General features: G+C 42.7%; 2 non-coding genes and 1 pseudogene across 2 annotated transcripts; all 3 read left to right on the top strand.

Annotated features, from left to right (window-relative positions):
- The first annotated feature begins 2,187 nt into the window (after positions 1 to 2,187).
- LOC117418662 (U2 spliceosomal RNA) lies at positions 2,188 to 2,369 on the top strand. Its single transcript, XR_004546850.3, has one exon. It is a non-coding gene; the product is annotated as a U2 spliceosomal RNA (small nuclear RNA).
- Positions 2,370 to 2,833: 464 nt separating this feature from the next.
- Positions 2,834 to 2,948, top strand: LOC131725124 (U5 spliceosomal RNA). The gene has a single exon (XR_009320461.1). It is a non-coding gene; the product is annotated as a U5 spliceosomal RNA (small nuclear RNA).
- Positions 2,949 to 7,660: 4,712 nt separating this feature from the next.
- On the top strand, positions 7,661 to 7,840 carry LOC131725121 (U2 spliceosomal RNA; annotated as a pseudogene).

The following is a 7,840-nucleotide window of genomic DNA, read 5'->3' on the forward strand; positions in this document are numbered from 1 at the left end:
TGAAAACATTTGGGTTTGGGGAACTGTGATGAGTCAAAGGGGTTTCGGTCTGTAATTCAGCCTCCCGACAGTAGAAGGTATCAAACCAACTCGGGACTTCCCTTACCAAGATCTCGTGACCATGACGAAAGTCATCTTTATGAGGGGCGGCACCTTGGTGAGGGGCGGAAGTACGAGTATGTAAATTCCAGCCACTGGAGTCACGTGAGGTTCAAGGACACCTGTCAGTTGGAATTGGTGTTCCACTGACTACCGGGGCGGGGCTTTGCATACTAAAGGGAACGTGCTACTGTGTCCGGGGTTGGTCCCACCAAGTGTAGGCGGAGGAAAGGCTGGAGGGAGAGAAGCAGTGCCGGGTTCTTGTCGTTTTTATTTTCACGGTCGGAAGCTTTACTCACGTTGTTCCGATCCTTTAGTTTTGTTTCTCCAGCACTCCCTCCCTCACATCCTTCTTTTGTTTGTTTTTTTTTCCATGTAAATATTAATAAAGAAATTTTTACACGTAAAGAACTGTCTGGAAATTCCATTATTACTCACACGCCTCACAGGAACATTTTATGCGATGGTTGGGTATTATGTACAGTGGAGTTTTTAGTAGGGTAAATGTGAACGGGCATTTGGGGAGGGAAGTTAGGCAGGAATCAGGAGTAAGGCAGGGTTGTCCTCTCTCCCCTCTTCTTTATGTTTTGTTCGTGGAGCCCTTTGCGGCGGCTCTGCGGAGAGACAAGAGGGTGGGGGGTGTGGTGATACCAGGTAGTAAGGGGGCGGTACTAAAAATTTCACAGTATGCTGATGATTCCACTCTATTTTTGGAGTCTGATTACAGTTTAGAGCATGCTCTTGAGTTAGTTAAGCGGTTTGGGTTAGCATCAGGGTCCTGTTTAAATGTAAGCAAAACTTCTCTTATGTATTTTGGAACATGGCGCAACAGGGAAGATGTAAAATTTAATCTCAAGTTATGTATAGAGGGGATTAAAATACTTGGGGTCACTTTTTATCGCACTGGCACAGAAGTCAAGAACTGGGAGGAGAGGCTAGAGAAGGTGGGGAGGCAGCTAGCGCTTTGGAAAAGCAGGAAGCTTACTTTTAAAAGGTAAAGTGCTGGTAATAAAAGCCTTAGTTCTGCCTGTGCTGGTGTATTTAGCTTATATATTTCCTTTGCCTCGCAGGATGAGAAGGGGAGTTACGAGGATGGTGTTTCAGTTTTTGTGGGGAGGCAAGTATGAATATATCCGAAGGGACATAATGTACAGGCCTATAAACGAGGGAGGTAGAGATGTACCGCACATACCTTTGAAGTTAGACTTTAGTTAGTCTTTTTTTTACAAATTTGTGTACTGCTTTGGTGGGTGATGTTTCCCACAAATTTCAGTTTTTTGTAAAATTCTGGTTGTCTTTTCCTATGCGTCATTTGATCCCCATATCAAACAGTGTTCCTAAGGCAGAGACCAGGCCCGCCTGGTATGAGCATGTTGTGGTATGGTCAAAAGGCTAACCCAGCCTGTAAGGAGAAAGATCCCTGTCTGTCGCATAGGATGCTTTATGGTCAGTCTCTTTCAGGTTTTTATGATAGTTTCTTTTCAGTGGCACCTCAGAAAGCCTGGGTACAGATCCAACCTAAGGGCTTGGATAATAAACTGTGTGATTTTAATTGGTTGTGTGCACATAGGAGGGTCCCAGTAAGAGAGGTTCTGCACAGGCATTCCCTAACCAGGAACCCTTTTTGTCCAAGAAGCAGCTGTATGACTGAAGAAACGCAGAAACACATGGTATGGGAATGTTCTTTCAGAAAAAGTGTGGGAGAGGGCGGGTGTTTTGTTTAATTTACTGGTGCCGAGCTTTGTATGTAATTATGATATTGTTATGTATGGGCTTGGGGTAGGGAAGTATCCAAAGAAGATGTGTTTTTTATTATGGTTTTTGATCAGTTTAATTAAATTTGAAATTTGGGGAAACAGAAACAGTTTTAGTGAAAAATAAAAACAGCATGTGCCCTGACAGTTTAATTAGGGGTATAAGATTTAAGATAAAAAGACAGCTAGAGGTGGATAGATGGGGTTTTCATGCAGCAAAAGAAATGGAAAAATTTAATTGATTTGTAATTCTTGAAAATAATTTACGTGTGATGTGATTGTTCTGTTGTAACCAAGTATGGATTGATGTTATTTTGAATTTTATTGATTGAATAAAATTTTTCAAAAAAAAAAAAAAAATCTGTTCTTATCAGTTTAATATCTGATACGTCCCCCATAGGGGGACCCGTCTATATTAAATTGATTTTTGGAAGCAGGAGATGGAACCGGGGCTTGCTCCATCCACTCCACGCATCGACCCGGTATTGCAGTACTTCCGGGAACGGTGCACAAGAAAGGTCAAAAAAGAGTGAGAGAGAGAGAGAGAGAGAGAGAGAGAGAGAACCAGCCTCTCCCTCTCCCTTTTTCTGGGTTGTATTTTTTCCCGCTCTTTTTGTTGTTTTTTTTTTGTTTTTTGTTTGTTTGTTCCAAATAAGGCAGGCAGGCAGGCAGACAGGCCTGCCTAAGTGATGGACAGTCTGCTCTGCTCACGCAGCAGGCCAGTGTACCCAGAAGGCCTTGCGCTCGTGGGAGGAGGAGGACGAGCGCAGCGGTAAAGCAGAAACAGAGCTGTTTAGTGGGGCGGCAAGGAGCCCTCGCTTTCAAGGCGGCAGCAGCAGCAAAGCGCCCCTTTGCCGGGACCGAACGGCACTTGCGTTTTGGGAAGAGTTCCCTGTTTTGTTTTGTTTTGTTTGGCCTTGCCGCCGGGTAGAGGAGAAGGCCTTTGGGCCGGCCGGAAGGGCTGGGCTACCAGTAAAACCACACTCTGGCTTCTCTTCAGTTCGAATAAATCTTTCGCCTTTTACTAAAGATTTCCGTGGAGAGGAGCATTTATGAGTTCAATGCAATTTTTGGCTAGCCCTGCCCCTCGGGGTGGGGCTCGACATGGGTTTAAAAGCAGAACGAGCACAGTGGACCTGAAATTTCTTGTGGAGAAGATCTTGATGGGAGAGCTGGGCATATATCCACAGCAGATATTTTGTCTTCAAGAATTTTTAAAGACCAGGACGTACGACATCACCTTGGCTTCGGAAGCACTCTGCTACCAGATATGGGAAATTTACAAAAAGAAGAGAAACCTTCCTTGCTTTTTTGGAATTAAAATGGAGATGCTGTACACCAGAGAGGTGAGAACGTTAACAGTGCTCATGTTCAACCCCTTTGTGCAAGAGAACTAAATAAGGATCTTTCTGTTGCGCTACTGTGACCAGGTACAAAATGGTGAGAAAATAAAAAATGAATATAACATCTGGAATGGAAAAAGGAAATATACGGTGACTTTTAAAAAAGATCCGGAAGGAATAGGAGGGGTCAGACACCCCCCAGGCAACTTCTCAATTGGGCCTAATAAGGGCTCTCTCTTTTACCCAGGACAGCCACGGTATTGTAGAAAATGTGGCCAGTTTGGCCATGTTATGGCGGACTGTGTGGAGGACCATTGCAGTAATTGTAATGGAAGCAGCCATACAGCCAAAGACTGCACGCAAACTAAGAGCTGCAACTTGTGTGGAGATCCTGGGCATATGTATCGATCTTGCCCCAAGCAAAGAAGAACTTATGCAGAGGCAACAGTGGCTGGACCACCGCCAACAGAAGAGCAGGAAGCAGAGGAGCAGCCAGAGACAGTAGAGAAGGGGGCAGAGGAAAATGAGACAAGCATGCAAGACCAGGAGAGTGGGGAAGGCCCAAGTAAGAGCTTAAAGGAAGTATCAAAAGAGGAGTACGTAAAACTGATGGGATTGGACGTTTCAGATATCACTGATAGTGAGGGAGAGTCTTTGGCTGAGCCTTCTTCAGTAAAGGGGTGGGGCGAGGATGAGCATGAGATGGAGGAGGCCATCGAGAATTCGGAAGGGATGGAATGGATGGAAGCAAGGAAAAAGAGAAAGGCTTCGGGTGAGGAAAAAGAGGAAGAGCCCAAGGAGAAGAAAGGGTTAAAAGGAGTGGTCACAACAATAAGCACACACAATAGATTTGATCCATTGGTAAGCAGTATGAAGGAGCTGCAAGAAGGAGAAGACTGCTCGGAGTGCGATGCTAGCACATCTAGGGAGGAAGGATATCTGAGTCCCGGAGGGGTCAAGACATTCGCTCACACAACAGGAATGTTGCTGAGAGCAGAGGGTAACAAAGAACAATGTGAGGAGACGGGTGAGTGAGAGAATCTCTGCTTTAAAACTACCTAATGGAGTTAAAAGTACTGACAATTAATGCAAGGGGTTTGAGGGATGCTGGGAAAAGAAAAGCCTTTTTGTTTTCATTGGGGACTGTGAACTTTGGTGTAGCATTCCTCCAAGAATGCCACTTAAAGGATATTGGAGATATAAAAACATTCTCAAAAGAGTGGAAAGAAGGACCTTCATGTTGGAGCATTGGGCATGTACACGCTGATGGGGTGGGGATACTATTTAAGGGAAGAGGTTTTGTCATTGAAAGCTCATGCTCTGTCAATCCTGGCAGAGTGTTATGTGTGGATGTAAATTGGAGGGGGGCGAGGTTTCGTTGTATAAATGTGTATGCACCTAGTAAGAGGGGGGCTAGACTGGAGTTTTTTTAAGTGTTTGCCCTCGCTTTTAAATACTAGTAGGGTGGTGGTGATGGGTGGAGACTTTAATGTGTCCTTAGATAAATTGGAGAGGGGGGATCAAGGTGCTAGGGATTTTTCGGCTATGTGGGTAAAAAAAATGTGTACAGATTTTTCTTTTTATGACACTTATAGAAAAATTAATAAACAGGATGGGGGATTTACGTGGAGGAACTCAAGAGGGGATCAATCAAGGATTGATTATTTTTTTCTACCAGTGGGGGTTAAAATCCAAGATTTTAAAATTTGTCCATGTTGGGGCTCAGACCACGAAATGGCGGTAGTCAGCATAAAGGTGGAAGTACCAGAGAGAGGGACGGGGTTCTGGAAACTTAACATGAGTTCTGGAGGAGGAGGAATTTCAGGCTAGGTTCCAGGGAATGTATAAAGGGTGGCAGAATTTAAAAAGGGGCTATGACTCTCTGGTGGGGTGGTGGGAAGATGTAAAAAAGAAAGTTACTATGTTTTGTCAGGAATATTGTAGGTGGCAGAGGAGGAGGGAAAGAGATAAAATAAGAGGTTACAATTATAAACTACAAGGACTGCTCTCTAAAATGAATAATGGGGAAGAGATAGATTGGGGAGAGGTTAAGAGGTTAAAAGGAGCACTGGGGGATTATTTTGAGCAGAAAGCCCAGGAGTTTGCTTTTCTGGCTAAAATAAATGAGAAAGAAAATGATGAAAAAGTAACCAAGTTTTTTTTTCAATCAGTAAAGCAAAAACAAACAAAGTGTAGTAATTGGGCTTAAAACAGAAAAAGGGGTGGTTGGCGGGAAGGAGGAAATGTTAATGCATGCCAGACGGTTTTATCGGGATCTCTTTGCAGAAAGGGAAGTGTCTCAACAGGAGGTAGAAGTGGTGCTAAACAATATTGAGAACAAATTAACTAGTGAAGAGCAGGATCAATTGGAGGGGGGAGGTAACGGAGGCTGAGGCAAAAGTAGCACTAGATTCAATGAAAGGAAATAAAACACCAGGGTGTGATGGGTTACCCAAAGAATTCTTTTTGTGTTTTTGGGGTTTGATAAAGAAGGATTTGGTGGAGGTGTATAGGGAGATTTTTAAAGGGGGAATAATGCCTGAGTCAATGAGGAAAGGGGTAATAAGCCTTATATTCAAGAAAGGGGACAAAACTGAGCTAGAGAACTGGAGGCCAATAACATTGCTTTCAGTGGACTAGAAAATATTAAGTAAAATATTAACAAATAGGCTAAAAGGAGTAATGCCATCAATAGTGAATATAGACCAGACATGTGGAGTGAAGGGAAGGTCTAGTTGTCTAAATTTAATTCTAATAAGAGACATTCTCAGTTGGGTAAAAGAACGAGACTTGCCGCTGTGCTTATTAAATTTAGACCAGGAGAAAGCATTCGACAGAGTGAATCATGCATTTCTGTTGAATGTATTGAAGAAATTTAATTTTGGGCCAGTTTTCTTAAAGTGGATACAGATATTGTACAGAGAGGTGTTTAGTTGTGTAAATATAAATGGATTTTTCTCTGAACCAGTTAAACAGTCTGGGGGGGTGAGGCAGGGGTGGCCCTCTGTCTCCTTTGCTCTATGTAATTTTTATCGAACCTTTGGCGGAACTAGTCAGAAAGGATAAAGACATTAAAGGGGTCCATATACCAGGAGGGGCGGGGGATACAGTTAAAGTCACCCAGTATGCAGATGACATGACGTTGTTTCTGTCAACAGATAAAGGACTGGACAGGATAGTGGAACTGTTGCAGGGGTTTAGTCGTGCGACAGGATCAAAGATCAATATGGGGAAGTCTTCGATAATGTACTGTGGAAGGTGGGCTGATAGGAATGATGTAAGACATGGTTTCACCTGGTGCAAAGATGGGATGAAAATTTTGGGTCTCAATTTTTACAAAGAAGAATGTGCTAAAAGAAACTGGGTGGGGAAAATTGAGAGAGTCAAAACACAATTGGATATATGGAGGGCCAGGAGATTAACTATAACGGGGAAGGTGGTAGTTATTAAAGCAGATCTACTGCCAGGTTTGAATTATATGGCCTACATTTTTCCTATGCCGACAAACTAAATTATTACTGACAAAGTTGGTGTTCTCTTTTATATGGGGGGGTCGGTATGAGTCAGTAAAAAGAGAACAGATGTATATGCCAGTACCACAAGGGGGCAGAGATGTTCCATGTATCCCATTAAAAGTTAGAGGTCTTGTACGTCCATAATATTTGCAAAATGATTATTGAAGAAAAAGATCATAAAGCTTGTTTTTTTTGTAAAGTTTTGGTTTTCCTTTGTGTTAAGGTCTATGGTAAACATCAGGAATGTTGTACCCAAGGCAGATAAGAGGCCGTGGCATTATGAAAGAGCTGCTCTGTTTTTAAAAGCACATCCAGAAATCCTGAAAAAGGAAGTGGTGTTAAATCATAAGGGGATGTACACATGTCTTAGAGATAAAATGATAAATAAAACAGGCAGGGGTACAGGTAAATAGTGAAATCAATTGGAAACAGTTACAACCAAAGTATTTGGATAACTCGACAAAGGATTTAAATTGGTTGGCGGCAGTGAATAGGCTACCTGTAAAAGATAATTTATATAGGACATGGGTGTGCGAGGGATTCATTGTGTCCAAGGAAATGTGGGGTGGGAGAAACGGTGGGACACGCGTTATGGAGCTGCCGGGTTGTAACTAAGTTCTGGAGGCGGGTGAGGATGGGGATTATGAAAGGAGTCATTGGGGACAATGTCTTGTCATCTGATTGTATTTTGTATGGGGGAGGTTTGAATGAATTGAAACAGAGAATATGAGGTGGTGTGGACCATAGTTAGTATGGGGAAAGAATGTGTATGGAATACAAGATGTAAACAAATCAGGAAGATCAAGGATGTTTTGACAGTTAAAGACATGTATTATGCATTTGTGGCACAAATTAAAGGTATGATTAAAATGTATGGGTTTGTGCATGGGGAAAAGAAATGTAAAGAAACATGGGGATTGGTGATGATAAATGTAATGTAAACCACTGAATAAAATTTATATTAAAAATCAAATCTGTTCTTATCAGTTTAAAATCTGATACGTCCCCCATAGGGGGACCCGTCTATATTAAATTGATTTTTGGAAGCAGGAGATGGAACCGGGGCTTGCTCCGTCCACTCCACGCATCGACCCGGTATTGCAGTACCTCCGGGAACGGTGCACAAGAA

The sequence above is a fragment of the Acipenser ruthenus genome, unplaced genomic scaffold (genome assembly GCF_902713425.1).
Source record: "Acipenser ruthenus unplaced genomic scaffold, fAciRut3.2 maternal haplotype, whole genome shotgun sequence".
Lineage (NCBI taxonomy): Eukaryota > Metazoa > Chordata > Actinopteri > Acipenseriformes > Acipenseridae > Acipenser > Acipenser ruthenus.